The following is a 25,470-nucleotide window of genomic DNA, read 5'->3' on the forward strand; positions in this document are numbered from 1 at the left end:
GGCATGGCAAGAAAAGAGAGGAAGAAAGGAAGGAATGAAGGAAAGAAAGGAAAGGAGAGAAACACAAAGATAGGCAGACCCAGAGGAAAGAAGGCCATGTGACAACAGAGGCAGAGGTTGGATTGATGCAGTTGCAAGCGAAGCAACACTGGCAATTGCCAGTTAAAAATAACAGACCCATCTCATATCATTTATATCTGGAATCTAATATATGTCACACATGAACCTATTTACAGAAAAGAAACAAACTCATGGACATGAGAACGGACTTATAGTTGCCAAGGAGGGGGAGGGAGTGGGAGTCTGGGGTTAGCAGATGCAAACTATTGCATTTGGAGTGGATAAGCAGAGAGATGCTGCTGTAGAGCACAGGGAACTCGATCTAGTCACTTGTGATGGAACATGATGGGGGAGAATGTGAGAAAAAGAATGTATATAAAAATCTATATAACTGGGTCAATTTGCTGTACAGCAGAAATTGACAGAACATTGTAAACTAACTATGATAGAAAAATTAAAAAAAAAATAACCGGCCCCAAATGGAGTTACTCATACTAAACTCCATGTCACTAAACTGAGTTTTGTTTTGTTTTGTTTTGTTTTTTGTCTTTTTGCCTTTTCTAGGGCCACTCCCGTGGCATATGGAGGTTCCCAGGCTAGGGGTCGAAGCGGAGCTGTAGCCACTGGCCTACGCCAGATCCGAGCCTCATCTGCAACCTACACCACAGCTCACGGCAACGCCGGATCCCCAACCCACTGAGCAAGGCCAGGGATCGAACCCGCAACCTCATGGTCCTAGTTGGATTCGTTAACCACTGAGCCACCACGGGAACTCCTCAACTGAGATGTAATTGCAGGTTCAGCCTCTTCCCGAAATGGAATCTCAAGCCAGCCCATCAGGACTCCCCGGGTCCACTCTAGTGAGGTCATCAGATGAACGGGCCCCGCCCTCCCCTAAAGGAAAGGACCCTCCCGATAACCCATCACTTTTGTGTCTAGTATAACATTCTTGTTCCCACTCCTTTCTGCCTATAAAGGCTTTTCATTTTCCACAGCTCCTCAGAGCTCCTTTCTGTCTGCCAGACAGGATGTGGGCCCGGTCATGAATCACTGAATAAAGTCAATAAAGGTCTTTAAAATCTAGTAAGCTGAATTTGTTTTTTTTTGTTTGTTTTTTTTTTTCTTTCTTTTTACAGCCACACCTGCGGCACATGGAAGTTCTCAGGCTAGGGGTCAAATCAGAGCTGCAGCTGCCGGCCTACGTCACAGCCACAGCAATACTGGATTCAAGCCACAGCTTGTGGCAACGCCAAATCCTTAACCCACTGAGTGAGGCCAGGGATCGAACCTGCATCCTCATGGATACTACTCAGATTCTTAACCCGCTGAGCCACAACGGGAACTCCCCTCCTCCTCTTTTGGAGCGTATCGTTCCCACCTCACAACTCGAAGAAGCTTCTCTCTGTGGCGTGTTGGGTGACTTGAGGGGTGTCCAGCCAGAGCCCAAGTGACCTCACAGCTGCATTTCAGACACAGGTCTGATCCTGTCTGAGGCACTAGGGCACTGGGCAGGTGGGGGAGAGGCAGCCAGAGCCGGTTGCGCTGAGAGGGCTGGGTGACTTTGGGAGGACATAACCTAGTCTTGGCTTCATTAGCTTGTGATTATGAAACAAGGCCATACTTCCTTTTTTTTTTTTGTCTTTTTGCCATTTCTAGGGCCGCTCCCATGGCATATGAAGGTTCCCAGGCTAGGGGTCGAATCCGAGCTATAGCCGCTGGCCTACACCGCAGCCACAGCAACGTGGGATCCGAGCCGCGTCTGCGACCCACACCACAGCTCACGGCAACGCCAGATCCTTAACCCACTGAGCAAGGCCTGGGATCGAACCTGCAACCTCATGGTTCCTAGTTGGATTCGTTAACCACTGAGCCACGATGGGAACTCCAAGGCCATACTTCCTTTTAAAATCCAAATTATTTTGGCCGGAGATCTCATCCTGCATGCCTCTAGGAAATGGTTCTTTCTCAAAGTGTCCTCTTGCCATTTCCAGAGGCCCCTGGAGGGATGTCTCATCTATCTTCACAAATCAAACTGGCACTGGCTGGCGTCAGAAAGTGCATTTGTCAGGGCCACTCTGGTCCCGTTGTGTCAGAGGCCATCCCAAACTAGCTTATCCAGGTGATAACAACTGGCTCCCATTGTTAAGAAGGATGCTGAGGATTTTTTTTTCTTCTGTTTCTTAGGGCCATGGCATATGGAAGTTCCCAGGCTAGGGGATGAATCGGAGTTGCAGCCAGCCTACATCCCAGCCACAGCAATGCCAGATCCAAGCTGCATCTGCAGACTGCACTGCAGCTTGTGGCAATGCTGGATCCTTAACCCACTGAGTGAGGCCAAGAATCGAACTCACATCCTCATGGGTATACTCTTGGATTCTTAACCCATTGAGCCACAAAGGAACTCCAGGATGCTGAGGATTCTCCTGTAACCGAAGTAGCGATGGAGGATCCAGAACTTCAAGGACCAGAACCAGGGCCCACAGGCCCCATACCACTTCTCTCTGCTCCTCTCTCATTTCTGCTGTCTAGGCTCTCCCTTATGCACTGGCTTCATTCCCTCTCCTCGTCCACATGGCACAGAACACAGCTACATGACTCAACCCCAGCGATAGACTCTGATAAACTCTTATATGGGTGTCACACCAAGCCTGGGCTGATCTCTGCATCCAGGGAAAGGGGTGCTATGATTAGCTAGGCCTGGGTCACGTGGCCATTTTTGCAGCTAGGAGGCAAAGTCTGTTATTAGGAGAAAGAGCGACAGCCCAGATCAATAGCTACCACTGGCCACTCGTTGGTCAGCCTCTCTTGTGTGTCTGCATCCAGTGCCTCCAAAGCTACCCCGTAGAGCTTCATCATGCCAATGCCATCATAAAACCCAGAGCGCACGCAGCTTAATGCCCAGGTGACAAAGTACCGCACTAAGAAGAGGAAGGCACTCTTTCATGTGGAAAAGAAATAGTCTGATACCCAAAGACACCCCTCTCCCGCTGTGGTCAGCGGTTCGATGTAGTCCAGGATGTGGGAGGGAGTAAGACGAAGCAAGAGCAGTGCCAGTATCCAGGGTGTGGCTCTATGTGAGTAGGAGGTGAGAGATCTTAGAACAAGGGCAAGGTCCACAGACCAAGGCTGCCCTCATGGACAGCTGTTCAGGCAGCACCAAAGGAGACAGGGAGGCAGAAACTTGGAGATCAAGCCAACAGGTGGAGTCTTACTGAAACAGGACTTTTTTTTTTTTTTTTTGTCTTTTGTTGTTGTTGTTGTTGTTGTTGCTATTTCTTGGGCTGCTCCTGCGGCATATGGAGGTTCCCAGGCTAGGGGTTGAATCGGAGCTGTAGCCACCGGCCTACGCCAGAGCCACAGCAACGCGGGATCCGAGCCGCGTCTGCAACCTACACCACAGCTCACGGCAACGCCGGATCGTTAACCCACTGAGCAAGGGCAGGGACCAAACCTGCAACCTCATGGTTCCTAGTCGGATTCGTTAACCACTGCGCCACGACGGGAACTCCGATGAAACAGGACTTTTTTAAGGGGTTGGGTGTGTACAGAATCCAAGTGAACACTCCAGTTGGTTTCAGATGGATTAAAGATTCTGTAACTTTTTATTATTATTATTATTTTTTTTTTGGTCTTTTTAGAGCTGCACCCTCAGCATATGGAAGTTCCCAAGCTAGGAGTTGAACAGGAGCTGCAGTTTCGGCCCTCCACCGTAGTACAGCAACGCCAGATCTGAGTGGAGTCTGCAACCTACACCATAGCTCATGGCAACACTGGATCCTTAACCCAGTGAGCAAGGCCAGGGATTGAACCCGCAACCTCATGGATACTAGTTGGGTTCCTTACTGCTGAGCCACAAAGGAACCTCCAAAAGGAGAAAAACTAGATTGGCAGTGTTTGCAAAAAACAACACTCAAGGTCAGAAAGAGGAGTTCCCTGGGGGTCTAGTGGGTTAAGGTGCCAGCACTGTCCCTGCTGTGGCTCTAGTTATTGCTGTGGTGCAAGTTCAAACCCTGGCCCAGTCAGGAAAAAAAAAAAAAAAAGACCATCCTCACACTGGGAGATGTCTTCCTTTTAAATTATTCCTGCCCTCCCCTCACCAATCCCCTGGTACTGAATCCTGCAGGAATCATGCCTGAAAAAGTCAAGTCCTTTCCCCTTTTTGCCCCTGTTTATAGCTGTGACCACCAGGGGGCAGAATGTCCCAGGGCCGAATCCAATATGGTGCGCAGGCCCACACAGAGGAAAGAGGAAAGCATTTCAATGGGGACTTGAAAAATAAACTCCTTAGCTTAATGGTGTTCTATAAAAACTGATTACTGAAGAAAATAAATTATAACAAAAGCAACACGACAAAAGATGGCCATCTGTTGTGCATGTTGTAAAGGAGAGTTCTGCATGGGGAAGGAGGTTGAACCAAATTATCTCTAAGGACTCCTGTGAAACTCCAATTCTATGAAATAGTGAGCCCATAAAAAAAAAAAAAAATGTACAGGGGGAAAAAAAAAGATAGGAAACGCTCCACTCTGCTTTGATATGTATTCTGTCACTGCCTGCTCAGCCTCATATTGGTAAATGGGCCCTTTTTTTAAAGTTCCAAAAACTCACCCAGTAGGTAGCCTGTTTCTCCTTGAAGAAAACCTGGCCGTCACCATGTGTCAGATCCGTTCAATCTCTGTCCTTTGGCAAACAAGTTCTGATGGCCAAACCCCCTTCCCTTTGCCAACCCACACAGCCTGATCCATGGTATGAAGCTTCCGTTAACCATCCCTGAAGGAGCACATCTTTGAAAAGAGCTTGGGAGTTCCCATGGTGGTTCAGTGGAAACAAATCTGACTGGGAACCATGAGGTTGCAGGTTCGATCCCTGGCCTCGCTCAGTGGGTTAAGGATCTGGCGTTGCCGTGAGCTGTGGTGTAGGTTACAGATGCGGCTCGGATCTGGTGTGGCTGTAGCTGTGGTATAGGCTGGCAGATGTAGCTCCAATTGGACCTCTAGCCTGGGCACCTCCATCTGCTGCCTGGGCACCTCCATCTGCTGCCTGGGCACCTCCATCTGCTGCAGAGGCGGCCCTAAAAAAACAAAAAGACAAAAAAAAAAGGCCTCAACTTCACCCCTTCTCATTCCTGCACCCTGATGCCTATGGCAGAGGCATCAGACCCCAAAGAGCGGAGGTGGGGGTGGTGTTGGGGGGGCACAAGGCCATGAGAAATCAAGTCAGCTCACGAGGGTTAGCCCTTCATGTTTTACTGCCTCTATATTTTAAGGCAATATGTTTATCCATAGTGCGTGTGGGTTTGAGGAGTTATTTATCAGATCGAAAACAGATTTCCCCCCTTGGCATGTGTGTGGGGAAAGAAGGAGCTAGAATTGGCGGACAGCCGAGAGGCACATGTGAGGTGCTTAACTCATCTCAAGCATCTCAAGAACTGCATTGTAGAGAGCCGGGCCTGAGCATCTCAGCTCCTCCAACATCTCGCCCAGGGTTCTGCAGCCTCTAGGGGGGCAAAGCAAGGGTATGGGGTTAGAACCAGGGCAATCCATTCCTTTTTCTTTGTTTGGCCATGCCCGTGGCGTGCCCAAGTTCCCAGGCCAGGGATCGAACCCGCACCACAGCCGCGACCATGCCAGATCCTGAACCTCTAGGCCACTAGGGAACTCCCGGGGTTGTCCGTCTCTTTAAGTTTTGTTTAAGCAATTGACACCCTAAGATTTTGTTAAGTGTTCCCGAGTGTCACGTCATTTGAAAAAAAAAAAAATGGGAGTGAGTGGCTGTGAAGGTCAGGCTTGTACCTTAGCAATGTTTCCATTGAATTTTCAAGTTACGTGTAATTAAATTGTATAATTTAGAATATAATGATGCCCCTGTATTCGCAAGATAGACACACTTGGCGATGCTTACTATGGAACACAAAAGAGCCATTTAATTGAAACAAGATAATTCAAACGTTTGCTTTGCCTCAAGCTCATAAAATGCCATTTCATTAAATCATGTTTTCATTTATGTAAGATGACTGTTATATCAAAGCTATTTTATTGTTATAGGAGTTAGACGAGTATGGAGGATTATTATTAAATGATGAACATATAATGAAAAATACTTTTTAGACTAAAATACACCTGGCGATATTAATTGATTTGCTCATTTAATACATAACAATTGAGCACCTCTTAGGTTCTAGGCACAGTTCTAGGTGAATAGATGAGAGCACCTGGCTGTACGCAGGTCTCTCTCTTATGAACTGTGTGACCCTGGACAAGTTACTTAACGTCTCTGTTCCTTAGTTTCATTACCTGTAGGATGGTGAAATGAGTCACCTCCTTTCATAATAGTGTTATGGGGATTACAGGAGATGACAGATGCAAAGTGCGTAGAACTGTGACTGCCTTTATGTCTCACCATTTTTTTTTTGTCTTTTTAGGACTGCATATGCAGCATATGGAGGTTCCCAGGCTTGGGGTCAAATCGGAGCTGTAGCCGCTGGCCTATGCCACAGCCACAGCAACACAGGATCCGCGCCACGTCTACAACCTACACCACAGCTCATGGCAATGCCGGATCCTTAACCCACTGAGCAAGACCAGAGATCGAACCTGCAACCTCATGGATCCTAGTTGGATTCTTAACCCACTGAGCCACAACAGGAACTCTTCACCACTTTCTTCTTTGTCCCCACTACCTCCTTCATCATCCTAACCTGTCCTCCACACCATTTCGGGATTTTTTTTTTTCTTTTTAGGGCCACGCCTGTGGCACATGGACGTTCCCAGGCTAGGAGTTGAATCACAGTTGCAACTGCTGGCCTACACCACAGCCACACCGATGCCAGATCCAAGCCACGTTTGCAACCTACACCACAGCTCATGGCAACACCAGACCTGAGCCACAGCTTGCGTCACTGCTGAATTCTTAACCCACAGAGGGAGGCCAGGGACCAAACCCGAATCCTTAAGGATATTGGTCAGGTTCTTAACCCACTGAGCCACAACAGGAACTCCCACTGTGGGATTAATCTTCCTAAAGTTCTGCTCTGATCAGCGCATTCTCTTCAAACACCTTTCATCGCTGCGGGACACCTTTAGGATGAAGTAAGAATGGTCTTTTGCATGGACCAGTCTTCCCATTGCCCTCCTACTCCTGACCCCACAGCCAAACGGTGAACCTCATTTTCCCCAAACCCGTGCTAGACTTGCTTTCTCTTCATTTCTTTTCTTTTCTTTCTTTTTTTTTTTGGTCACACTCATGGCAAATGGAAGTTTCCAGGGTAGGGATTGAGTCTGAGCCACAGCTGCAACTTACACTGCAGCTGCAGCACCTTGGATCCTTTAACCCACTGGGCTGGGCTGGGCATTGAACGCAAGCCTCTCAGCGACCAGAGCCACTGTAGTGGGATTCCTAGATTTGCTTTTTTTACCTCCAGGCCCCTGCTCCTGTAGTTTCCTCTGCCTGGCTAGCCTCCAGGTGCATCCTCTGTTGCCTCCTGACATTTAAGCTTTTCTTTTTTTTATCATTTATTTATATATATATATATATATTTCTACTGTACAGCATGGTGACCCAGTTACAATCCCACTCTTGGGCATATATCTGGACAAAACTCTCCTTAAAAAAGACACATGTACCTGCACGTTCATTGCAGCACTATTCACAATAGCCAAGACACAGAATCAACCCAAATGTCCACTGATAGATGATTGGATTAGGAAGATGTGGTGTATATATACACAATGGAATACTACTCAGCCATAAAAAAGAACATTTAAGCTTTTCAATCATTAAAACAAACAAATAAACAAACAAACAAACAAACAAAAATGCTCCCAAAGTCTCTCCGCACTTCCATGCCATCCTTATCCTTCTCTCCCCTGATTAAGCTCATTTACTTCTATCTCTGTATTGGGATAAACTAGGAGACCCTTATTCCTGCCAGATTTTTATCCAGAGAAAACTCAGATCAAAACAATTCAATCTGGGATGTCCTATTGTGGTGCAGCAGAAACGAATCTTCCTAGTATCCACGAGGATGCGGGTTTGATCCCTGGACTTGCTCAGTGAGTTAAAGATCCGGCATTGCCGTGAGCTATGTGTAGGTCATAGATGCGGCTCAGGTCTGGTGTTGCCATGAGCTGTGGTGTAGGTTGCAAATGTGGCTTGGATCCCACGTGGCTGTGGCTGTGGTGTAGGCCAGCAGCTGTAGCTCTGATTTGACCTCTAGCCCGGGAACTATCATGTGCTGTGGGTATGACCTTCATTAATTAATGAATTAATTAAATTGTAAGAGAGTCTCAGAGAAACCCTCAGAGAGGCGCATCATTTTCCCAGCACAGGTGTGGGGTCCCAGTGCTAAGACACAGAGAGGTCACTGTAGGGACGACCAGGGAGAAGAAATTCCAGACCACAGCTGGGGATGCCAGGGGCAGGGGGATGGAAGGTGTGGCAGAAGGAAGCAGCCACCTAGAAATCCAACTCTAATCTTCTCTGTGACTTGGCCCTGGGTGCCCGCAAGGCTGGGGTCCAGAGTGGCCCAGAAGCCCTATGCTTGTCATTGAGCCCTTGCAGGGCCCACAGGAAAGGAGATCCATCCTTCTGTTTCCTCAGGTGGCAACCAGTACCATCTCTACCCTCTCTGGATTGGCTGGAGCCCAAATGAAAGCTCCAAACCTCTAACCATTCAGTTGAGAACTCCATGTATCTACGCTGTGGTCCCAGTTACTGGATTTCCCGGGGGGCTGACGCAGAGGGTGGCCCAGGGAGCAGGCTACCTGGTCCATCTCTTTGACGAGGTTACCTGTGGATGCAGCTGCAGAGAAGACTCATGACCAGGAGATGCTAGGGAGCCAGTGTCACTTCCCTTTCCGGATGGCCCTTCAAGGACCGGCCAAGATCCTCCTCATGGAGAGAAAAATGAAGGGACCCTTCCACACACTCCGCAATGCATCTAATTCCTTCTCCACCAAACCGGGAGCTATGTTGTATGTATCTCTGTATTCAACTGTCAAGCATCAAGCCAGGCCTGAGGTAGGAAAGCACTCAACTTACTGGACTGAATTAAAGCCTGGATTGATTAGGATGTAAAGCCATGGATGATGGACTTGAGGATGAGGTTGCTGACATGGGCTCTGTTGGGGTGTAACAAAGAAGTACCACAAGTTCCCTGGTGGCTTAGAGGTTAAGGACACAGTGTTGTTACTGCTGTGGCTTGGATTCGATCGCTGGCCCAGGAATTGTGTGTGCTATAGACATGGCCAAAAATATTTTTTTGTTATTTTTGTAAGGAAGGAAGGAAGGAAGGAAGGAGGCAGGAAGGAGGAAGAGGAAGTACGTACAGCACGAACCAAACGAGAGACGAAGAGCGTAGAGATAGAGCTAGGCGGACTATACTCGCAAAGAACAGAAAGACATCCCGCACGCCCTCCCGCCCTCAAAACTAAAGAAGAAAGAAAGTGAGAGAGAAAAGGGAGGTATTCCTACCGTGGTACTGTGTCTCGCCAGCACTGGGACTGGTCTGATCCCCAGCCCAGCGAGGTGGGTTAAAGGATCTGGCATTGCCGCAGCAGCAATCTGATTGCTCAATTCAGATCTGAGCCAGGGCCTGGGAACGCCATATGCTGCAAGGCAACCAAAAAGAAAAAAAAAAAAAAAATCCTCCCAGATGTTACTTCTGGTCTCATTTGAATAAGAAATAAATGACACCACCAAATGGAACACAGATATTTTATTTCATTTTATTTTATTTGTCTTTTTAGGGCTGCACCCATGGCATATAGAGGTTCCCAGGCTAGGGGTCAAATCAGAGCTGTAGCTGCCAGCCTACATCACAGCCACAGCCATGTGGGATCTGAGCTGCATCTGCAACCTACACCACAGCTCACAGCAATGCTGAATCCTTAACCTACTGAGCAAGGCCAGGGATCGAACCCACGACCTTATGGATGCTAGTCAGGTTTGTTTCCACTGAGCCACGACAGGAACTCTGAAAACCAGATATTTTAAGTACAAAGAATAAATAAATTGCAAAAAGAGAGACAAAGTCATTAAAGGATTTGGGAAGCTCTCTGATGAATTCAATTTTTTTTTTTTTTAATCTCTCATCTCCCACAATTGTCTTATTCATCTTCCTTAAGTATTTGCAATACGGATCCTTGCTAATCCTGCACCTCCGCCAGTTCTGGCTCACACTGAGACACACACGCAAACATCCCGCAACCGCCCCCGCTCCTGTTGAGAGTCTGCTAAATAGCTCTTCAGAGAGGACTTCCTGAAGAAATAAAGACCCACTGAGATGAATATCACAAATCTCTTCCAAGACACTGGGTCCCTCCTGTCGTGGCCTCTTAGGGACACTGCAGTTATCCAGATGCCAGTTATTTCCCAGCCATTAAGAACCAGGTGAGTTAAATTGATGATCTGCGATTCTGCTTCAGGGCATTAACTTCAGTCAATTATTGAAGTTACCGCTAGTTTTGAAATAGTGTTTGCTTTAAATCTCCAATAATGTAAATCTCGCAGACAGGAAGGGTCCCTGGGCAGCCCTTCCAGCTCCAGTGAGAAACCGGAAAAGATGCTGAGAAGTTAAGAGGTGGGCAAGAGCAGGATCTGTCCTTTTTGAATTCACACAATCATCTTTGACCTCCAGAGACAAGATGAAGACTTTTGTTTCATGCACGTTGCAGAGGGAAGCCAAATTATGGCATAATCGTTCCTTTATGCAAATCACAAATGGGCGTATGTAACACTCTGAATCAAATACACACACACATCTAGGCAGTCATTTCTCCCTTGTTAATCCTTCTATTTTGTTTGTATTTAATACACCATCGAAATCTAAACTCCTAAAACGGGGTTCATTCAACTCACATTTACTAGCCTGCACTGTGGTCTGTGTTAGGCAGTGGGCTCTAGGGACGCTTGAGAGCTTCCAGACTCCTGAGCCAGATCAGATCTGCTCTCAAGGAAATGCAGTTACCACTCTGCTGTAAGGGCCATAAGAGGGTGTGTGAGTTTGTTAGAGCAGCTGTAACAAGTAGCACAAATTAGGTCGCTTAACACAACAGGGATTTATCCTCTACAGTTCTGGAGGCTGGAAGTCTAAAAATCAAGGTATCAGCTGGGCCATGCTCTCTCTGAAGACCCTAGGGGAGGGTCCTTTTCTGTCTCTTCCTAATTCCTCTTTGTTGTGTGCCATCTTGGCATTCCTTAGCGTGCAGGTGCACCACTCCAGTCTCTGCCTAACCCATCCTTGGCCAAGCACATGGCTGCAACAAGGCCCGATCTGGGCCCACTGGCCACACCACCTCACAGTGGGGCTGTGCACATCTGTTCTCAAGTAAGTCACTCAAATGCCACTCAGCTGCCTTCTAAGCTCAGGTCTTTGGAAATAGCAAGTTGTGAGAAAGAAAGTTGGGGGCACAGGTAGTGCCTCCAAAGCAGTGGAAACTAAAATTCTTTTTCTTTCTTTCTTTTTTTTTTCTTAGGGTCCCCCCTGTAGCATATGGAGGCTCCCAGGCTAGGGGTCAAATCGGAGCTATAGCTGCCAAACTACACCACAGCCATAGCAATGCGGGATCCGAGCTGCGTCTGTGACCTACACCACAGCTCACAAGCAAGGCCAGGGATCAAACCTGCATCATGGATACTAGCCAGGTTCTTAACCCTCTAAGCCACAGAAAAACTCCCTAAAATTCTTCCTTTAGAAGTTTCTTCCACATTCCTTAGAGAATGTATTTCACAGAACTGGCTAGTTTAAAAACAAAACCAAGCCTCTGGAGGAAAATGTTACCACTCCCCCCAGTGCAAAATATAAAACTCTGACTTTAATTTTTGGAGGTTCCTCCCCCTCACCCCCAGGAGCTATCCATAAAGTTCCCAAGATAGGAATTGAGAACTTGTCTCCATTTCCTCCCAACATATCGCAACACTTTGTTTTAAAATTCTGAACCTGGTTACGCCTCCTTCTTAGCAACAGACAGCATTAAACCAACAGCATCAGAAGTTCAAGCATCAGACCCCTCACACAGGATATGGAGCAAAATTCATCCAAAATCTGCTCCACAATAGGAATTCCCTTCGTAGTTCGGTGGTTAACGAACCCAACTAGGATCCATGAGGATGTGGGTTTGATTCCTGGCCTCGCTCAGCGGGTTAAGGAGCTGGCGTTGCCCTGAGCTGCGGTGTAGTTCACAGACGTGGCTCAGCTCTGGTGTTGCTGTGGCTGTGACGTAGGCAGGCCCCTGTAGCTCTGATTCAACCCCTAGCCTGAGAACCTCCATTTGCTGCAGGTGCAGCTCTAAAAAAAAAAGAAAAAAGAAAATCCAAAAATCTCCTGCATGGTAGAATCTACATAAGACCCACTGAAAAAACACATGCCTGGCTCTCAAGATGGCCTCTAACAAAATGTATGCCCAGACATAACGAGCTCATATTTTCTAATCCAAATTGCAATGCAAGTCCAAGGAGTGTATTCGTTTGCATGAAATATTCTTTCCAAGATGGTCCTCCCGGGTGAGGAATTTTAAATGGGCTTCTCTCAACAGGGAAGGGAGACAAACGGCTTTGGCTGGTCAAGGGTTATATTTCTCACAGCCAGATTATTCCAAATGGTTTCTTCTTCCATGGGATCAATAAACCGTCAGGCTCATGTGCATAAACCTGTCTTAACCTCACCAATGCTAACACAGGCTGATTCCTGAGCTTCTCCCAAGGTAAGCCTGCAAAAATCCTGACATCACTGAAACAGAACAGAAACCGTAACAGAAACAATAAAAGGATGAGGATGAGAGAGACAAACTCAGCTCTGGACGTGCCCTCCAGACAGTTGTTCGGTGGTGCAGTTCAGGCTTTTCTTCGTGTGCAGAAGAAACCCAGACCCAATTTAACTCTGTCAGCAAGAACAAGTTCTGATTTTTAACACAGTCATCTTTGCCCCAGTTAGGACCTAAAAGAAAAATAGCCTCTGGGAGAAAAAGAAATGTGACAGGGCCATCGCTGTGAAATCCCTTAAAGGACCGCGGACCTGCAGAACGACACAAAGATCCCAAGGGTTTGAACGCTGCAGTCCCCATTTGTGGCCTTCCCTAGTGCTTGAGCTTCCGGTGGCCAGGCCGGAAATCCCTCCAGCCCTCTCAGCCCTGAGCTTCATGCCTGCCCGTGACTTTCAACAACCCGTTCCATGACCCGTGCATCCCTGCAGGGCCAGTGTACAGGTGGGATCTCACATTTTCCTTTATACTCACATTTCCTTCTGGAAACAGAATCATGGGAAAATGTATCTACTTCCTGAGAGAGGTTTTGTGGGAATACATACCCTTTTCTAAAATAGGGTGACTTTTTTTTTTTTTTTTTTTTTTTTTTTTTTTTTTTTTTTTTAGGGATTCACCTGCGGCACTGTGAGTTCCCAGGCTACAGGTCGAATCAAAGTTATAGCTGCCCCTCCAGCCTACACTATAGCCACAGCAATACCAGATCTGAGCTGTGCCTTCGACCTACACCACAGCTCATGGCAATGTCAGATCCTTTAACTCACTGAGCGAGGCCAGGAATCAAACCCACGTCCTCATGGATACTAGTTGGGTTCGTTAGTACTGAGCTACAATGGGAATTCCCAGGGTGACTCTTCTAAGAAGCTTTTGTGAGAAGGTAGGATCAGAGCCAATCTGCCATCCTCTTTTGTTGGTATGTTGTTTTTTTTTTTTAATCTTTCTCTTGATATTCCATCCCTATATTGCTATGACTGAAAATACATCAGCCTTAGGACCCTAAGTCCAGGAAGTGAGTTGAGCCTTCCATTGGGCTCACTTGACCCTAGACCCTTCCACCAAATCACGGGGAAGAACAATTGAGACGTCCAGCTGGGACTTCTGCAACTATATCCAATTTGGCATCCATGCTGGTCCAATCTTTCAGCTACAGAAGACTGACTATCAGTAATGGTGTTGACCAGTGAGTTGAGTCCCCAGTAAAGACAGGAGAATAGAGACTCAGTGTAAGGAAATAGGAATGAAGAAGACCAGCAGTCACAATGCAACACACCAACAGGACAGCACCCTTGGGCTCCTGAAACACATCGGAAAAAAGAACTGAAATAACAGTATCCAATAGCAGTCTACTGTGTGACTCCAAACAATATCCTGGTTCCTGCGGGTAGAGAGGGACACACTTGATCGAAAAAAGACTTTGACCTTGAGGACCTTGAGCGTGAGTGGGGATGGAGAAGGCTGAGAGCTTTGACGGCACCAGGGTTTGCATCACAAGTGGAACAGAAATCATCTGAGAGCAGACAGAGGTGGCTGATTATTTCCGAGTAGCCAGGGACAGTTTCTCAGAGAATATCAATCACTTGGGAATCTGCACGGACAAGCTAGCCTGGCAACCCAGCGGTGTATGCAGCTTGTCTGGCTTCTTGAGCTGGCAGCAGTGTTGAGTCAAACTGACCTGCACTTGAACAAAGGATCTAAGCTGCTAGCAGCCTGCGTGGCCCTGAGCAAATCACTGAGCCTCGGTGAGTCTCTATTTCTGAGTCTGCAAAATGGGAGAGTAATATCTACCTCATAGGTTCTCATAAGGCTAAAACCCCAAAACACATACAAAACGCTCACTTCAGAGCCCAGCACATTCTCGGCTTTCAGTGCAACTTCTATTTTTTTTTTTTTATATTTTGTGCTTCAGTTTTTGAACAGAATAATGGAACCCATTTAAGAGAGAGAATCCCAAAGGAGAGAAGACCATTGTGAGATTTTTTTCCCCCTCAACTTTGCATTTAAAAAACAAAACAAAACAAAAAGATACCATTTAGAAATGGATAAACAGGAGTTCCCGTCATGGCGCAGCGGAAACAGATCTGACTAGAAAGCCTGAGGTTGCAGGTTTGATCCCTGGCCTTGCTCAGTGGGTTAAGGATCCAGCATTGCCGTGAGCCATGGTCTATAGGTCGCAGACTCGGCTGGGATCTGGCATTGCTGTGGCTGTGGTGTAGGCTGGTGGCTACAGCTCCGATTTGACCCCTAGCCTGGGAACCTCCATATGCCACAGGTGTGGCCCTCAAAAAGACAAAAGACAATAATAATAATAATAATAATAGAAATGGATAAGCAGTGAGGTCCTACTGTACAGCACAGGGAACTATATCCACTGTCTTGGGATAGAATATGATGGAAAACAGCATGAGAAAAAGAATGTATGTATATGTATGACTGGGTCACTATGCTGTGCAACAGAAATCGACTCAACACTGCAGATCAACCATACGCTAATAAAAATAGAGTGATGTACAAGGCCAAAAAAAAAAAAAACAATGCAACTCCCCAAGGCATTGCGTTAGTGAAAGAAAAGAACTTGCTGGTTTTCCCTCTGAGCCTGTTAGACTTTGAGAGCTACCTGAAGAGTCAGCCCCACAAAGGGGGCGGGGGGGGGGGGGGGACTGCCACCAGCATCCTGTTTCAGCACACCTGCTTGGTTGAGGACAGCCTGCTTGCCCAATCAATACTGACTTAGAGGAGCAGGCTGTGTCCCCACCCCACCCCACACATCAGGGTTGATATTGATTCTCAGGGCTGCCATTGTTTTGCTGGCAAAGTCAGAATTCTTCTACTGTGTCTAGACAGGCAGGTTTGGGGAGCTGTGGCTGATCCCTAGGGAAGCAGCTGGAGGCCTGACAGTTCTCAAAGGTAACGCAGAGATCAGAGCCATCCCAGAGCTGGGTTAGCACCAAGCGTGGCCAAAAATCGGCTCCCTGGTGGCAGAGTGTCCAGGCCAATTAGTGTAACAGGAGGGGGTTCTGGCCTGGAGTCCACAGCATCAGAGAGCAGCAATGATTCAGCACCACATACCAGGGTTGATGGCCTTGGCAAATAAAAATACCCGATGTCCGGTTAAATTTGAACTTCATGCAAACAAATGAATTTTTTAAAGTGTAAGTACATCCCCAGAGTTCCCATTGTGGCTCAGCAGAAACGAATCTGACTAGGATCCATGAGAATGCAGGTTCCATCCCTGGCCTTGCTCTGTGGGTTAAAGGATCTAGCATTGCCATGAACTGTGGTGTAGGTCAGAGACAAGGTTCAGATCCTGCGTTGCTGTGTCTGTGGTGTAGGCCGGCAGCTGCAACTCTGATTCAACCCCTAACCTCGGAACTGCCATATGCCGCAGGTGCGACCCTAAAAAGACAAATAAATAAATAAATACATAAATAAATAACACATCCCCAATATTGCATGGGACATAGACTAAAAATAACTGTCCGTTGTTTATCTAAAATTCAAATTTATCTAGGTATCCTGTATTTATGTCCCAAATGTTTCATGGGATGAACTTATACTGAAAATTACTCAGTTGTTTATCAGAAATCCAAATTTAACTGGGTCTCCTATGTTTTCTATCTGGCAAGACAGCCATGTACACATATACAGGCACAAAGGAGACAGACATGCTTCTGTCTGCTACAACCCTGCTGTCTGAAGCAGAAAATAGCCTTCAGGAAGAGTCCAAACGTCTCTGGCTGGCATGCCAGGACTTCACAATCTGCCTCTGCTCTTTTTTTTTCTTCTTTTTAGGACCGCAGCTGAGGCATATGAAAGTTCCCAGGCTAGGGATTGAAATGGAGCCACAGCTGCCGGCTTACACCACGGGCACAGCAATGTGGGATCCAAGCCACATCTGTGACCTATACCACAGCTCAGGGCAATGCTGGATCCTTAACCCACTGAGCAGGGCCAGAGATCAAACCCACATTATCATGCATACTCGTCAGGTTTGTTACCACTGAGCCACAACAGGAACTCTTGCCCCAACTCTTTGTCAGCCCTTTGCTCACTCTTTCCCAGCACAGCCTCTCCATTCTAGCCTAGATCATCCTATACCTGATCCCTGCTTGTGGCCAAACTGTCTCGCCGTCCCTCACACAGGGACACAGATTTGCAATGCCCTCCCCACCCCCACTCCTCTTCACAGACCCACGTGGCACCTGCGCCTTAGGACCTGTTCAAATCTCACCCCTCCTCTAAACAGTCTGTCCTTACCCCTGCCCAGTATCCCCTCCCCGTTACTCCAAGGTGATGCCTTCCTGCTGGGCACGTGGGATGTGTCTGCCTTCTCCTTTGCTCAGGTGGCCTTCGGTCACATGCTAGGTAATTTCCGATCATAACTCCTCAAGGCAGGAAATCGACTCAACCCTTCATTCTTCCGCATCTGTTCTGAGCTCCCACCTGCCCAGCTGATGGGTAAAGAAATTCCAGGCCCTGCGTGGGCCCCCACGGTGGGACCATACGAGACTCCCAGGCTTGTAGGGTGTGTCCGTGGGGCAGGAGCTCATGCTAACTCTGCTCAGCCTTCAAGTCTGAAAACCCTGGCACCTGCGCAAGTCACCTCCCAAATCACAGGGGAGACCTGGCATCATCCCCTCCAGGGGAGTGTAGACCAATATGTTAGCGCTGCTCAGCCTTGAAGACCAAGCGTCAGAGCAACGCCTTTCCTGATTTCTTCAGGGGGAAGCCAAAGCCCTTCTGAGTATCTGTAGATGCTCCCTGGTCCCCCTCCCCTCCTTCTTGGTGCATCTTCCATTGCCCACTGCCCCCTACACTCACTCCACCCCAGCCACCCTCGCCTCCCTGCTGGTCCTCCAACACACCACGCTTGCTCGCTCCTCCTGCTCTCTAGCTTTGTAGGTTCCTCTGCCTGGACTGCCCTGCACTCTGTTACCCACACGGCTCACTCTCTCCTTTCACGACGCGACATCACTTTTTAGCGAAGTCTGCATGGACCGCCGTATTTATAATCACGGCATCCTTCCCAGTAACTCCGCCCCGTTCCTGCTTTATTTTCCTCCTTGGCACTTTGCAGGGAACATACATTTTCCTTACTCACTTCGCTTCCCCACACTGGAACAGAAACTCCGTGAGAACAGGAAAATTTTCACCTGTTTTGTTTCACCGTTGTGACCCTAGTGTCCCAGACAAGATAGGACAGAGTCCGTATTTATGGAGTGAATACATCTTTTTCCTTCCATATGACGTTATAAAAAACGTTAAACAAAAATCGGTAACCCCGCCAGGTTTATTTCCCAATATCCACAGATCACCCCTCCCATGGATGAAGAGTGAATGAGAGAGCAATTGGAGGCTTTTTTTTTTTTTTTTTTTTAGGGCTCTATGTGTGGCATATGGAAGTTTCCAGGCTAGGCATCAAATGGCAGTGGCCGCTGCCGGCTTACACCACAGGCACAGCAACACAGCATCCAAGCGGGGTCTGTGACTTACACCACAGCTCACAGCAATGCCAGATCCTCACCCCACTGAGCGATGCCAGGGATCTAAAGGGCATCCTCCTGGATACTAGCTGCGCTCCTTATGGCTGAGCCACCAAGGGAACTCCCAGGGTTGGAAGATAAGTGTATCACGGTCCTTAAGGCATAACAAATGCTTGGTAAATACCCATTGATTGAATGAAAAAGGAAAATTCTGAGAACACATACCTCGTCAGGGAGGGTGGAGCGGGTAATCCTGGAGAAAACCAGGCTGACCTTTGCAGGGATGAGCGCACCGCGGGGAGTAGCTGTTTCTCCAGCAGAGGCGCAGGCGTGTGGAGCCCGCCGCCCCCACCCACCCCCTTGCCCGCTCCCCTTGGCCGGAAGTGCCCTCAAGCTCTGGGGTTGGGTGCCGCCACTGGCGGTGGAGCCGAGGGAAGCTAACTGGTCCCCGCGGGGATTGAACCCAGATGTTGGTCTTATTAGCACCAGCTGCAACCAACCAGCCCCACGCAGACTCCAGGAAAGGGAGATCACAGGATGCTGGGCCAGGCGCATGAATAAACCAGCACTTCCGAAAGGAATGAAATATTTACGGGAGCCACCGGGGGTAGTGAGACTTGGTGAGGAGGGTGTTAAGGGCAGAGACTGAGGGCTGGCTTTCCTTCCGCTGGGTCGGGAAAGGCTCCGCCAGATCTGTGTGTGTTCCAGGCGGGCATGAGGTCTCCTCTGTTGAAAGACCGCAGGTTTGTGCGGTTTCCCCGGCTGCTACTCTTTGGTTCTGACTATTAAGAGTGCGTTCTTAGAGTTCCCTTTGTGGCGCAGCAGGTTAAGGATCTGAGTTGTCACAGCTGCTGCTGGGATTTGCTACCTGGCCTGGGAATTGCCGTAAGCTGTGCAGGCGGCCCAATAAATAAATACATACGTAAAACTAAAACAATGTTCTTTTCTGCTTTAGGAGAAACTAACTGGGAACACCTTGGAGGCAAGGATGCTTAATTTTCTCCCATGTCTACCCTTTGCTGATGGGTAGTAAAAAGGGCCCATGACCCTATTTCTGAAGAGTGCTTAACCAACCCTTTCCACACCGCAGGCTTCAGGAAACTTGCAGCTTCCGAAGGTGGCTGTAAAGTCAGGGATCATTTAGCAAATGAAGGGAAGAGTCTTTCCATGCCCTCAAAGAGAACAGGTCTTGCTTTCTCCACCCAAGGCTTTGCCTAGAAAGTGTTTAGAGAACCTTGCCGGAGCCCTGCGTGTGACTCACCTAAATGGCTTCCTGGGCGCCCACCCTCTATGCAGAGCCTGAGGCAAGGATTATGATGCAGCTCCTCTCAGTGCAAGGTGAAACTCTGGAGAGCTGAGAGTGAGAGGAAAAAGGGGAACTTGCAGGGAAGACAAGAAGGACGGTGATACAGGGGTCCTGCCCCAGACACCTTTTCTCGGTGAGCAGCCATGGCCACATACTGTGCCTTTGGAAATGGGGTGGTCACGAAGGGGATCTTGGGAGGCCTGCAATGATTGTGCCCACTACAACCCGGGATCTCTTCCCCCTTCCAAACTTTAGATAAAAGAGCTGCACAGACCCTCTTTGGGAATCCGTTTGCTGTGCTTTCTGGCTAGCGTGCTCACGTTAATCCAAATCAAGTCAGAGTTTCCCCTGGGGCAGTTCTGCTGGATGGCTACCTATCCCTCTGAGGCCCCACATTATTGGGCTCTTTTTTATTTTTAAGTAATTCATTTTTGGCTGCACCTGCAGCGTGTGGAAGTTCCCAGGCCAGGAATCCAACCCATGCTGGGGACAATATCAGATCCTTAACCCACTGAACCGCAAGGGAACTCCATCTGCTTTTTTTTTTTTTCTCCTCTTTTTTTTTTTTTTAGGGCCGCACCTGCAGCATATGGAAGGTCCCAGGCCAGGGGTCAAATTGGAGCTGCAGCTGCTGGCCTACACCACAGCCACCACAATGCTAGATCAGAGCTGCATCTGCATCCTATGCCACAGCTTGCAGTAACGCCAGATCCTTAACCCACTGAGCAAGGCCAGAGATGGAACCCACCTTCTCATGGATACCAGTAGGGTCCCTATCCTGCTGAGCCACAATGGGAACTCCTCCATCTGCTTTTTGGAAACTACTCCCAGATTGCTTTAGTTCAGGTGGCAACTTTTTTTCTTTCCTGCCTAGCATCTTTCCTTAGCAGAGGACTGAAGTTCTCCAAGGTTACAGTGAGGCTGTGCGTTTCAAGACTGTGGTTCTGAATGATACACAAGCCTGGAAAAAGATCCACCTCTCAAGGGAGCAACTGCAAGCAAGTTGGCTCCAATGGGAAATGGATCTGAGATGGGATAAGATGTGGAAAGAACTTGGCGGTGGCCCATCCAGGGTCATGGTCTCTCTTTCCTCATCACAGCTTCCCTGTTCCTCGAGGCTTGAGTGCCACGCTGTTCTCTTGTAAGGACTGGGATTAGAAGTCAGATCCAGAATGGTATCACAGCACCCCTGTGAGGGGCTGGTGAGGCTGCAGTGACATTGCAAGACACCGATGTCTATGGCTCCCCAGAACATAAGGTATAAGACAGAGGAGGTAGTTTGAGATCCACATAGCAATTTCTTTCAAAAAGGAGATGGGATACGCATATATTCCAGAGAGAATATATATCTTCCTACCAATTTCTTTCAAAAAGGAGATGGGATACGCATATATTCCAGAGAGAATATATATCTTCCTACCATTTTCTACAGACCATTTATTACTTTGCACTGGAACATACTTAAGGGGGGTTTTTGTGTGTGTGTGTGTGTGTGTGTGTGTGTGTGTGTGTGTGTTAGGGATTATGAAGTCAAATAGTGAGGCAGGAAGACATGGAAACAACCTAAATGTCCAACAACAGATGAATGGATAAAAAGATACGGAATACTGCTTAGCCATAAAAAAGAATGAAATAAAGCCATTTGCTGCAACATGAATGGAATGATCAATTATCACTTAAGTGATATCAAAGACAAATACCATATGGCATCACTTATAGATGGAATCTAAAACACGACACAAATCAACATACCTATGAAGCAAAAACAGACTCGAGGACATAAAGAACCTCCTGGTGGTTGCCAAGGGGGTGGGGAGGGATGGACTGGGAGTCTGGGGTGCGGAGATGCGAACTGTTACATGTTGGTTGGGTAAACAACAAGGTCTGACTGTACAGCACAGGGAACTATGTACACTATCCTGGGACAAATCATAGTGGAAGAGAATATAAAAAATAATATATATCTCTCTCTCAATCACGCTGCTGTACAGCAGCAATTAATCTGACATTGTAAGTCAACTAACTCCTTCAGTTAAAAAAAAAAAAATGAAGCGCAAAAGCACAAATCAAATCTAAAAAAATTCTTTACCCTGCTCCCACAACAGCACAAAGCCAATCAATGCAGCAGGCAATTTTCGAGGAGGCTGATGAATAGAAATCTCTCTGCCATCACCCTGTGCTCTGAAGACACAGGGACCCTCTTGCCCTTTAACTATTCTGCCTGCAAGACCCATTGTAAGGCTGTATTCAGGGCGAATGTGAAATTAATTTGGTTTCCCTGCATCTTGTTCTATTTTTATCTAAGCGCTGCTTGTTCAAAAATAAAAATAAAAGATCACATAAGATGCATGCAACTGCCTTTTAAACTTAAGGATGAAAAACTGGTTATGAAAGAGGTTAATGCTGTCATTCCAGAGAGCTAACCCCGGTTGCTATGGTGAGGAATCTTCTGTCAATCACACGGATGAAGTTGGCTCCTCTTGCAAGTACAGCATCTATTAGGGCTGCAGTTTGAATCTATTTGCCACTGAGCTTTGATTCAAATGTTTAACTTAGTGGACAGGTCTGTGTTTTATCAATTGGAATACGGTAGACTTTAAATGTAGTGCTTATGGAACGCAGCTCTCAGTAACTCCATGCTCTCAGAATGGGCCAACTGAACCCCAAGGCTAGGTGTTCTTTAATTCTGAAAAGGTATGGAAGGATATGGGCGAGAATAGAGCTAAACCTGATCAGCCAAAGGAAAATCTCCAAAGGATACGTGACAGTGTACGGTGTGATGTGGTTTATACCATAAATGTTCTTGATGGATTCCCTGATGGATTGATGTTTTCCCCCCCAAAAATTTCAATGGTTTTGATCTGTGGCGTTTACAGCTTAATGATCTGCCATGCCGGCTGAAATTTATTCAGGCAATAATCCACAAGAAATTGGTTGTTTTCAGCCGTTTATGACTTGTTATTTAACATTTAACAGAATGGCTATTTATTTTGGAAACAACCAATTGTGAGAGGTTTATGGCTATTGTAAAGCATAATCAACTGCTTGTATCATTCCCAGTTTTGCGAGAGATAAAATGGGCAGCTGCAAGGGGAAAATTGTTGAGTAGCTTTAAACATTTGCATTTGTGATTGTACCGGGAGCCACTTCACCTTGAAGTTCGCCTGCGTTAACAGCAACGCTGCACTTGCCTTTGGGAGAAAACTTCGAGCGTTCCGCTGAAAATCAGATCCAAAAAAGAGAACGCTCCCGAAGGTCTCGGCAATTTTTTTTCAATTACTTCCATGAAGAAAAGAGGACGCGATGTGGATAAGCTTGGACAATGAGGCAGATTACATTTTGTTTATCCCAGGATCGTAGCAGGACTTCGGTTTCACTGCTTTTAGAGACTATTTTGAGGAATTTATTCCACCAAACCCTAGGAGAGCCACTTCTGTCATCGGGGCTTCTGCTTTAGCACCGCTGCTCTGCTGTAAGATCCATCGTGGTGGCCGGAGACCCAGAACGTGATTAGAGCTCTGAGTGGCCCTTCAGCCTGGAGGCCCCAAGAGCATCTGTGGCCGAGACCCATGATTTATAGAGGACATTGCTTGAGTCAAAGCCACACAGATTCTCTCGGGCAAGTTTGGTCTGAGTGGTTCAGAATTTCTGGTGGGAATCACAGCATCTTAGAACGGACAGGGGCATGGAGGGGAACGTCTGGGGACTGAGGATCCCTCGCAGGTGACCTTCTGGGCCCTGGGGAGTCAAACTACATCTGTGACAGTGTGCAAATCATGGCCCTCTCGGAGCCCCAGTTCCTGCTTTTAAAAATAATAATGGAGTTCCCATCGTGGCGTAGCAGAAATGAGTCCGACCGAGAACCATGAGGTTGCAAGTTCGATCCCCGGCCTCGCTCAGTGGGTTAAGGATCCGGCATTGCCGTGAGCTGTGGTGTAGGTCGCAGACGCGGCTTGGATCCGGCGTTGCTGTGGCTGCAGTGTAGGCTGGCGGCTACAGCTCTGATTAGATCCCTAGCCTGGGAACCTCCATATGCTGTGGGTGCTGCCCTAAAAAGGACAAAAGACCAAAAAAATAAAAAATAAAAAAATAAAGTTAATAATGAGACAGGTGGCGGGGTGGGAGGGTTTGGGATGGAAATGGTATAAAATTTGGTTGTGATGATCATTGTACAACTATAAATTCATAAAATTCATTGACTAATACAAAATGATAAAAAAATAAAAATAAAATAAATATAATAATAACACGACCTCCTCTTCTATAAAAAGCTCATCCTGAGAAATAAAGAGTGGGAGAATCTAGCCCCCAAAATTGATTGAGAGTGGGCTCAGGCAAAGTGCAATGTTATAATTATAAACATTTTATTCTTAGTTACTTTGCAGCTTAAAAGTAGATTAAATAGAAGTTTCTGTTGTGGCTCAGCGGTAACAAACTGGACTAATATCCATGAGGACGTGGATTCGATTCCTGGCTTCGCTCAGTAGGTTAAGGATGCGGTGTTGCCGGTGAGCTGAGCTGATTTGACCCCTAGCCTGGGAACTTCCATATGCCAGAGGGTGTGGCCCTAAAAAGACAAAACACAAATAAATAGACTACATCCATTAAACAGCTACTGAGATTTTGTTGCCATACATTGGTTATTGGAAAGTTGGTGTCGCAAGCTTTGCATGAGACTTCCTCACCAGAAACTTTCCCAAGCAGGAGCCCATATCTGATAATTTCTCTGTGGGAAAGGGAGATGTAAGGAGCGAGATGCAGCTTTATCTTGGGCCCAGGAAAGAGGTATCTGGAAGTTCCCATCGTGGCTCAGCAAAAATGAATCTGACTAGGAACCATAAGGTTGCAGATTCCATCCCTGGCCTCACTCAGTGGGTTAAGGATCCGGTGTTGCTGTGAGCTGCGATGTAGGTTGCAGATGTGGCTTGGATCTGGCGTGGCTGTGGCTGTGGCTGTGGTGTAGGCCGGCAGCTGTAGCTCTGATTCGACCCCTAGCCTGGGAACCTCCATGTGCTGCAGGTGTGGCCATAAAAAGACACACACACAAAAAAAAGAAAAAGAAAAAGAAAAAGGTATCCATTCACCGGTGGGCAGTCTCCTCCCTGCATCACCACCAACATCTGGTGAGGCTGCGGCGAAGGCTCGAGGGAGAGGCATGATCCTTGGTAACAGGAGCTGCATTTCAGGTCACAGCCTCTGGAGGGGCATGGAAGATTCTAGGACTGAAAGAGCCCAAAAGTGACAGACAAGGAAGAAAAGAGGGACCAAAACAAATGCACAGAAAGACAAAGACCTACAGGGAGGGCAAGGCGGGGCTGGGGTGGGATGGAAGGAGAGAGAGAACAACATGCTTTGGATTCTCCCAGGTGGCTGAGTGAGGCTTTCAGTATCAGCTGCAGGACACAACAGAAGGGAAGCAAGGGGACCACAGGAAGAGAACTGGAGAATATCTCTGGTTGGGGGTAAAATTGCTGCAAAGGAGGTCCTGTCATGGCCCGGCATTTAACGAGAACCTGGCTAGTATCCATGAGGATGCGGGTTCGATCCCTGGCCTCGCTCAGTGGGTGAAGGATCCATCCAGCATTGCTGTGAGCTGTGGTGAAGGTTGCAGACTCGGCTGGGATCCCCGAGCGGCTGTGGCTGTGGAGTAGGCTGGCGGCTACAGCTCTGATTCGACCCCAAGCCTGGGAGCTTCCATGTGCCACAGGTGCAGCCCTAAAAAGACAAACAAACAAATAAATAAATAAATTTTAAAAGTTAAATAAAATTACTGCAAAGGACAAAATCATTTGCTAAGATGACAGACCTGGAATTTCTTAAAAAAAAAAAAAAAATCCCTTCAACCCCCCCACCCTCCCCCGGGGTTAAA

The sequence above is a fragment of the Phacochoerus africanus genome, chromosome 13 (assembly GCF_016906955.1).
Source record: "Phacochoerus africanus isolate WHEZ1 chromosome 13, ROS_Pafr_v1, whole genome shotgun sequence".
Lineage (NCBI taxonomy): Eukaryota > Metazoa > Chordata > Mammalia > Artiodactyla > Suidae > Phacochoerus > Phacochoerus africanus.